Genomic DNA, 10,619 nt, shown 5'->3' on the forward strand with positions numbered 1-10,619 from the left:
GTGGACAAACAAGATCCTGCCCGGAAAGAAACACAGGAAAGCAATCTCACTTCCCTCTTGTCTCAAAGGAGCTTTTCTTCCTTCTTTTCCTCTTCCTTTCCTTTTTTAAAGAAAAGAAGGTATGATTTACCATTAAATATGTAAGAGTACAAACGAGTATTTCTATACTGATGTCCATGTGTCTGAGTTCATGAGCTTGTTGGGGTCTCAGTGCCTAAAACTCATGAAAACATGGGGTTACAATTAAAAGTCACACATAAGTGACTCAGTAAACTCCTTTGTAATCAGGGTAAAAATTAGTATCAACAAATTTAGCAGACATAGCAAATATTTTTATTTTAACAAATATAGCAAAAGAGCATTAACACATTAGCACATGCGTGTGCACACAAACATGTACACACACACACACACACACACACACACAGATGATCTCCAACAGCGGTTCTCAGGGTTAGTATACCTAACAGCTTGTAAAAAAATGCATACTCCTCAATAATCTGATTAATAAATAAGTCTGACAGTACAACCCAAAACATGCTCGCTCTCTCTTACTTTTTCTTATTTTTACATTATTTAAAAAAAATATTTTAATGTTCAGTGTTATTTTATACTAGAAGCCCAGTGCACAAAATCCATGCACAGGTCCCTAGACCTGGCCAAATATCAGGGCCAATGTACGGGGGTGACTGGAGGGTCAATCAGAGGGGCCCTCACTGACACCCGCCTTGGCTGGCCTGGTGCTGCCTGCTAGCTAACCTCCCCCAAACCCCTACTACCACCTCCACCAATTGGGGCTTGGGGCTGAGGGCAGCTCCTGTGTTGAGCATTTGAGCATCTGCCCCCTGGTGGTCAGTGCGTGTCATAGTGACCAGTCGTTCCATCATTTGGTCTATTTGCATATTAGGTTTTCATTATATCGGATTAGTTTCAGGTATACAGTACGGTGGTTAGACAATCATATGCTTTACACACTGTTTCCCCCATAAGTCTAGTACCCACCTGCGCCATATATGGTTGTTACATTATTGACTATATTCACTATGCTGTATTTTACATCCCTATGACTATTTTGTAACTGCCAATTTGCAATTTGTACTTCTTTTATTTTTTCATTGATTTTAGGAAAGTAAAGGAGACAGGTGGGGGGGGGGGGCAGATTTAGTCACTGTTCCACCTGTCCACATACTCCCTGGCTGACTCCTGCACGCATCCAGACAGGGGATGGAATCCGCAACCCTGGGGCACCAGGATGATACTCCAACCAACTGGGCTAACCAGCCGGGGCCCAGCTTGTACTTCTTAGTCCCTTCACCTTTTTTATTCAGTCCTCTAACTGCCTCTCCTATCTTTGCAATCATCAATCTCAGAACTCTCTATATTTTAGTAAGTTCACCAAATACTTCTGATGCCAGAATCAGGGCCCTGGATGAATTTTGGAAACCCTAGCTTCCCCCTAAAAAGAGAAGTAGAATTTAATGTGAAATATACAAAGCCAAAGCTGATGTTCACACTTCAAAATATTTGCTTACAAGCAGGTGTACAAGACTTTAGTGTATATGATTTTAAATCTGTCACTTTCTGTTCCCAAAATAGGGACATTTGCTTAGAGAAAAAAAAAATCACAGGGGAAAGAGAAAAGTTGTCAATGCTAGTTATTTATAAATAGCATGTGAGTGAATAAGATACAAAACTGTCAAATAAGACAACTTTGTATTGATAGCTGCGAGTTTGGTTTAGTTCATTGAACCAAAGAAATCCCTCTGGTCCTAATAGAAATATTTTCTATGATTTAAGGCCTGTCCATAAGCCTTCTGTATTTTGAGGTATCTGAATTATTCTTTTTCAGGGATTTTTGTAAGTTTTTAAAAACTACATTAAAAAATATTATATTTTTCCTTCACACACACACACACACACACACACACACACACACACAGCACGCACACACGCACAAGCTTGGACTGCTGGTCATCCTAATTACTCTTCTACCTCTACTTACAGCGTTTTTTTAAACTCTTGGCAAATTATTTGATTTCTCTGTGCCTCAGTTTATTTTTTTATTTAAAAATTGACTTTAAAGAGAGGGGAAGGGGAGGAAGAGAGAGAAACACGAATGTCAGAAATAGAAACGTTGATCAGTGAGTTGTCTGTAGTTTACTCCCCACCAGGAAAGGAAGCTGCGACCTTCAGTGCTCGGGCTACGCTGTAACCAGCCAAGCCTCCTGGGCCAGGGCAGGGCCTCATTACCAACAAAATAAGGGATGATAAAAAAGCATTGCACCTTAGATTAATTGGCAGCATTTTCTTAGTGGATGATGTCTTAGAATAAATGAAATATGACAATAATACCTATGTCCTTTTGTGAGTGGTTAACTGAGCCAAGAAACAAGATGCTTAGCATCATGACTGGCTAATAATGGTCACTGAGTAAACACAACCTATTAGTATTCTAATATGTTCGTGGATTATAAATGAACTAATCCCTCCTTCCTGAGCCTTTAGATTGTCTCCAGGATTCCTACTATTTTATACTGCACTGAATATCCTTGAATGTGAACACTTTATTTACATCTCTAAATATGATAGATTCCTTAAAGTGGAATTATTAGGTAAAACAGCATGAACATACTGAAGGGATGGACTTATAATCACAGTGACTAGAAAGTCTGTCAAACCTGGTTTAGAATCACTGCTTACCCCGTGATCTTGGTCATTTTACTGAACCTTTCTACATTTCAGTGTTTGCATCTATAAAATGAGAATAATGACATTCACAGGAATATTGTGAGGTTTAAATAAGATGGTGCAATCAGGCACAATACCATACTGCTGGCTTATAGCTATTCTTTACTAGTATAGAGAGACACCAGGGCACTGCGTGGCTTCCCGCTTGACTTGGAAGCATATGCACTGCAATTCATAAAACCACGTTTTCAACAGTGACCTCGTGTGGCTGCAATGGAAACAGCAGCAGCAGAAGTGTTGCCAGAAATGATCAGATCAATTCCTTAGTTTTTTCTCCTGGTGTTTGTTGACAAAATTGTCCATTTGCACAACAGAAGCCTGTGCCTGAGACTCTTAAACCATCTGAGATAGACAGACTCAGGATTGGGATAATGAACGCTGCCAATCTGAATATGAGAGCGAGCCTGAGCAATTGTTTTAGATACTGAAAGATGATATCATTTAGATCTCATAATAATAAAGGTGCAATATGCAAATTGACCAAACGACCAAACAGTGGAATGACTGCCCAGACAACTGTCCAGAAGACTTTGCCACGACATGCACTGGCGCCAGGCCAGCCAAGGTGGATGGGATGCGATTGGTGGTGGTGGTGGGGAGGGGGGCTGCCATCACCCCAGCAGAGAGAGGCCCAGGCCACCCTCTGTAGTGAGATTGATCGAGAGGGTGCTCTGTGATCGGTCGCCCTGGCAGAGGGAGGCCTAGGCTGCCCAGCCGGCAGCACTGTGCCCGGTGGGCAGGGCCTCCCTCTTGCGGGGCAACCACTTGCAGGACTCATGAACTGTGAGAGGGCACAGGCCAGCTGTGGGGAACCCCCCCCCCCCCCCCCCCCCCCCCGCCACACACACACCAAGTGCACAAATTTCGTGCACCAGGCCTCTAGTAGATATATATGAACTGGTAAAAGAATTTACCAACATTTCTACAGGAACAGCATAGGAATGTTTAACACTTTAAACAATATAACCATAAGAAATCATTTTGGCAATTTCGCTTGTACCCTATAAATTCCAACAAACTAAGACTGAATGTTAGTGAATGGTTGGGATTGGCATGCTATTGTTACCTAAGCATTAATTCATGAAAGGCCACCTGGCCTTGAACTTCTAGAGAAGTTAGAAGACCTAGTGTTTATAAACACAACCAGAAGTGATTATATAATGAACACATTGAATATATTAAACAACTGGCTTATCAGATTATGGATTTACATATTTCATAAATTTTATTTTAGAAAACATCATGTCAATCTTAATTCCATGGTTTCTACAATCTACTTATAAGATTAAATTAAAAAAATATGACTTTAAAGTAAGTTTTTACTTTATTAAGTCTACGAATATCTAGAACTATAGAGATGCAAGTAACAGTTGAAAGTTAATAAACCCCAAAGATATGGATATGCATTGTCAGTTGGGATTATAATAAATTTAGAATGTGTGATTATAAGGGTTTATATGATATTTAAAGGTGTTTAACCACATAAAAATTTATATAATAACGCCATTAACAAAGTTATAGGGAAGATCTAAAGTGTTTAAAGGTAATTCCTTTTCTACCCCTGTATATACCTGGTACAAAATTAAAAGGTAGACAGTGAAAAGTGACTTTCCCTGCCTTCCTGATTATTAAATACTTCATCTCCTCTGAAGCAAACTGTATATATGAAAGCATTTTATTTTATTTATTTATTTTTTTTGTTAATCCTTACTCGAGGATATTTTTCCATTGCTTTTTAGAGAGAGTGGAAGAGAGGGAGAGACAGAGAGAAACATCAACTGGTTGCCTCCTGCATGTACCCCTACCAAGGCCAGCAAACCTGCAACTGCGGTATGTGCCCTTGACTAGAATCAAACCCGAGACCCTTCAGTCCACAGGCCGGTGTTTTATCCACAGAGCCAAACCAGCTAGGGCTTCATTTTTTTCTAATAGTTAAATTTTTAATTAATAGCTGGATACTATACAAGAAAAAATGGTGACTGCAGTTATAGCAGCAGCTTGTATTTCTTTTCACTTAACCTTTGGTAAAAGAAAAAAAAACGTAGAGTAATTCTTGGTCAATAGAATACAATATTTTTCCACGTATAAAATGTTATTTTTTTCTAAAATCGTTAGACTGAAAATCAAGGGACCTCATACATAGAAGTCAGCGTAGGAGGGAGCCGCGCTGGTGCGTACCTGCCCATACCTTGTCAAACAGGTTTATTGTTATTGATGACAGCTGATACCGTAATTGAAGGTGAAGGTGGAGAGTGCACAGATACAACAGGGACCAGAGCATTCTGAGCCCATAAAGATGTCAAAAAATATAAAGATACTTACCAGTAAGCGATTATCTTATTCTGCAAAATTCAGCTGAATGTAATCAGCTATGCAAAAGAGCATGGAAACAGAGCTGCAGAGTGACAATTTGGACCTCCTCCCACTGAATGTATGATCAGGCAGTGGAGAAAACAGGAAGAACAACTCCTTAAGATGCCAAAAAGGAAGAAGGCCTTAAGAGGAAAAACCAGCAAAATGTTTAAAATATTGTGGGCACATCCCCAGTGGGAGGTGTGCAAGAGGCAGCTGCTTGATGTTTCTCTCTCATCGATGTTTCTCTCTATGCCTCTCCCTTCCTCTCTGTAAAAATTCAATGATTTCTTAATTTTGGGTTGGAAAAGTGGGGGGCGTCTTATACATGGAAAAATAACATTACATTTTCCAAAAGTATTAAATAATCTCCTTGAAGTTTTCCCAATATGAAAATAACATATGTTCAATATAGAGAATTTAGAGAACAGAGACAAAATAATTAAAATAAGAGCATTTCACATTTTTAATTTAGAAGTATTTTAAATAAAATTTAGGCCTAGCTGATACGGCTCAGTAGTTGAGTGCCAACCCATGAACCAAGAAATTGCTGGAATGATTCTGTGTCAGGATACATGCCTGGGTTGCGAGTTCAATGCAGCAGATTGATATTTCTCTCTATCCCTCTCTCTCCCTCGCTCTCTCTCTCAAGTCAATAAAAACATGTATTTTTTTTAAAAAAATCAATAAAATTTAGAATTATATGTTTAAAATATTTAAAAATTCAAAGGTATAATAATTATCTTTCCACATTTGTCTCCCAGCCTTTCAGTTTCATTTCCAAAATCAAACAAGGCTACCAGTTTCTTAGTAAATCCTTCCAGAGATAGTCTGTATGCATACAAGAAAATGTGTTTTGTGTGTGTGTATGTGTGTGTTTTGTTTGTTTTACTTAACAATTTTTTAAAAATATATTTTTATTGATTTCAGAGTGGAAGGGAGAGGGTATAGAAACATCAATGATGAGAGAGAATCATTGATCCACTGTCCTCTGCACGCCCCATACTGGGAATTAAGCCCACAACCAGGGCATGTGCCCTGACCAGGATTGAACTATGACCTCCTGGTTCATACCGTGTTTCCCCGAAAATAAGACATCCTCCAAAAATAAGACCTAGCGCATGGAAAGATAGGACGTCCCCTGAAAATAAGACCTAGCACAACTTTGGGAGAAAAAATTAATATAAGACACTGTCTTATTTCCAGGGAAACAGGGTAGGAAGACGCTCAACCACTGAGCCACGCTGGCTGGGCAGCAATTTTAATAATAAATTTTGAAGATGGCTCCAGATAAAAATAAAGAGCCTCCTTATTTATTTAGGTTATTAATTCTTGCTATAAGAAATCAGCTGCAAGATTGAGCAAGTATATCTACACAATACATTTCTAGAAGTAGAATTGCTGGGTCAAAGCTTATGTGCATTTTAATTGTGATAAATATTGCCAAACTATCTGAAGGACATTTTTAAAGCTTGTTCTTCAAGTGGTTCAAAGAAACTCAGACATGGCTTACATTTTAATTTTTATTACAAATTGTGTTTTCATAAATAATAGACTGGAAAAGGAACCTCTGAAATGTTTTGAAGAAAAAAAAAAAAAAGAATGGCATGATCACAACATTCTAGCCAGTGGGGTGAGGACAGACTATGCTGAGTATGGTAAAAAGGCAAGCTGAACGCACCAACATGTAAAAAGGATTATACACTGTGACACAGTGGGGTTATTGCAGGAATGCAAGGTTGTCAGCAAGATTATAAGATATCATATCAATATACAAAAATCAATTGTATTTCTATAACTTTGGGTAAACAATCCAAAAACAAAATCAAGAAAACAAATCTGTTTATAATAGTGTCACAAAGAAAAAAATACTTAGAAATAAATGTAATAAGATTGTAAGGCTTATACACTGAAAACTGAAAAACATTGTTAGAGAATGAAATAAATGGAATAACCTCCCATGTTTATGTTTTAGAAGATTTAATATTGTGAAGATGACAATACTACTGAAAGTGATCTACAGATTCAACCCAATCCCTATCAAAATCCTACCTGCTTTTTTGGCAACAACTAACAAGTTCAACCTAAAATTCATATGAAAATGCAGGGAACCTTAATAGCCAAAACAATTATGAAAAAGAAGAACAAAGTTTGAGAACTCACGCTTCCTGATTTAAAACTTTCTACAAAGCTACAGTAATTAAGACAGTGTGTGCTGGAATAAGAATAGACATAAAGGTCAATGAAATAGAGTTGAGAATCTAGAAATAAGCTCAGTGTCTATCTATGATCACCTGATTTCAATAAGTATGACAATACCATTTAATGGAGAAAGTAGAGTCTTTAAACAAATAGTACTGAGACAACTGGATATACATGTCCAAAATCATGAAGTTGGGCCCTTACCTCATATCATATACAAAAATTAACTCAAAATGGATCAAAGACCTAAATGTAAGAGCTAAAAAATAAATCTTAGAAATAGGTGTAAATCTTCGTAACTTGAATCAGGCAATGTTTCTTACATATGACACTAAAAGCATAAGCAATACAAGGGAAAGTAGATAAGTGGACATCATCAAAATTAACGTTGTTTCAAAGGACCATCAAGAAAGTGAAATTCATCCCTCAGAATGGGATAGAGTATTTGCAAACCATATACCTGATAAAGTACTTATATCCAGAATATATAACAAACTTTTAAAACAATAATAAAAAGACAAATAATCTAATTTTAAAACATCTGCTCTGAAAAAAAGGCATTTATCCAAAGAAAATGCACAAATAGCCAAAACTCACATGAGGAGAGCTCAACATTCATCAAATCAATGAAGTGAGATGCTACTTCATAGCCATTAGGATGACTATGATTTTTAAAAATGCAGAAAATAACAAGCATTTGTAATAATGTACAGAAATTGAAACCCTTGAACACTACTAGTGGGAATGAAAATGTGCAGCCGCTTTGGAAACTAGCCTAGTAGTTCCTCAAAATATTAAATATAGAGTTACCATATTATCAAGCCCTTCCACCCAAGAGAAGTGAAAACATATATTCAGCTGAAACTGGTTTGGCTCAGTGGATAGAGCGTCAGCCTGAGAACTGAAAGGTCCCAGGTTCAATTCTGGTCAAGGGCATGTACCTTGGTTGCGAGCACATCCCCAGTGGGGGGTGTGCAAGAGACAGCTGATCAATGTTTCTCTTTCATCGATGTTTCTAACTCTCTATCCCTCTCTCTTCCTCTCTGTAAAAAATCAATAAAATACATTAAAAAAACCCACACATATGTTCACACAAAAGCTTACACATGACTGTTCATAGCAACATTATTTATATTAGCAAAAAGATATAAATAATACAAATGTACATTAATGGGGGAATGGTTAACCATATTGAGGCATATCCATTGTTGAAAACAAGACAACAGGTCCAAAATGGACTTGCTTATGCTAAGCCCCAAGTCACCAAAACAACTTAATTACAGTGTCAGCTCCCCTAGAAATGGAATCAAACCAATCATCGCCTGATCGGCACTATTTAAGTAATCTGCCTGATAGATCCCTGCAGCCCTTCCCTAAAGTAAAAAAACTTTGCAATAACCAACCTGCTTTTTTGCTAGTATAACTTCCTTATTGTCCCCCCCTTCTGCCTATAAAAAAAGTCTTTCATTTTGTACAGCTCTTTGGAGCTCCTTTCTATCTGCAAAATTGGATACTCCCTGATTTAAAATAATTTTTGCTCAAATAAATGCAACATTTTTAATATGCCTCAATTTACCTTTTAACACCATATGATGAAATATTACTTGGCCATAGAAAGGAATAAAATACTGTCAGGTGCTGCAACATGGATGAACCTTGAAAGAAACTAGTCGCTAAAAAACAACATATTGCATGATTCCATTTATATGAAATGTATAGTACGGCAATTCCATAGAGACAGAAAGCAGATAAGTTTATTAAGGGCTGGGGGGAGTGTGGTGATGGGGCCTGGATGATAGGTAAGAGCACAAGGCTCCTTTTGGAGGTGATATGTAAAATGGCTGTGGTGCATTTTGCACAATTTTGTGACTGTACTAAAAATGAAAACTATTGAATGTATACCTAAAGAGGTGAACTGTTTAGTATATAAATTAAATCTCATTAAACTTGTTTACATGAGAAAAGAAAAATGAAGCCTGTACCACACAACCTAGGTTTACCGCCTATTTCTGACTGAGACTGTGAATATTAACTTGCACATGCCTTAATCTCCCATAAATAAATAGAGATTATTAACAGTTGTTACCTCTTACGGTTTGCCCTAAGGATTAAGAATCAATACATGATAGAACTTAGAACAGTATGTGGTAAAGAAAAACTGTTGTCATTTACACCCAAAGTATAAATTCCCAAGTCAGTACCTCTTCTTCACGACCTTGTTCTGTTTCTTTTCACCATTCATGGCTCCAACTATTGGTCTCCTTTTAAAAAATATATCTTTTTATTGATTTTATAGAGAGCGGAAAGGAGGGGGGGGAGGAGAGAGAGAGAGAGAGAGAGAGAGAGAGAGAGAGAGAGAGAGAGAGAGATATCTATGAGAATCATCCAAGGGACGCCTCCAGTACACCCCACACTGAGGTTGGAGCTAAAGCCCTTGGCACGTGCCCGGACCTGGAGTCCAACCAGCGACCTGCTGGTGCAGGGCCACGCTCAAAAACTGAGCCACGCCGGCTATTGGGTCTTCTTTTCCAGAACCGTGGGAGAGTGGAAATAAAACGTGTTTGAAAGCTCAAGCGTTTCATTCCGGGTGACTTTTCTTCTTCTTCTTCTTCTTCTTCTTCTTCTTCTCTTCTTCTTTCTTCTTCTTCTTCTTTCTTCTTCTTCTTCTTCTTTTTTCTTCTTCTTCTTCTTCTTTCTTCTTCTTCTTCTTCTTCTTCTTCTTCTTCCTTCCTCCTCCTCCTCCTCCATCCTCCTCCTCCTCCTCCTCCTCCTCCTCCTCCTTCTCTTCTTCTTCATTCTTCTTCTTCTTCTTCTTCTTCCTCCTCCTCCCTCCTCTCTCCTTCTTCTTCTTCTTCTTTTTTAAAAAAAATATATTTTATTGATTTTTTAAAGAGTTAAAAACATCGATGGGAGAGAATAATTGATCAGCTGCCTCTTGCACACCCCCTGCTGGGGATGTGTCCGCAACCAAGGCATATGCCTTTGACTGGAATCGAACCGGAGACCCTTCAGTCCGCAGCCCGAGCTCTATCACTGAGCCAAACAGGTTTCGGCTGACTTTTTTTTTTTTTTTAATGAGATTTTTTAAAAAAATATATTTTATTGATTTTGTACAGAGAGGAAGGGAGAGAGATAGAGAGATAGAAACATCAATGAGAGAGAGTCATCGATCAGCTGCCTCTTGCACACCCCCTACTGGGGATAGGCCCGCAACCAAGGTACATGACCTTGACCGGAATCGAACCCAGGTCCCTTTAGTCCCCAAGCCGACGCTCTATCCATTGAGCCAAACCGGTCTCTGCTCGGCTGACTTTCTT

Source organism: Pipistrellus hanaki (genome assembly GCF_964339955.1).
Source record: "Pipistrellus hanaki genome assembly, chromosome: 1".
Lineage (NCBI taxonomy): Eukaryota > Metazoa > Chordata > Mammalia > Chiroptera > Vespertilionidae > Pipistrellus > Pipistrellus hanaki.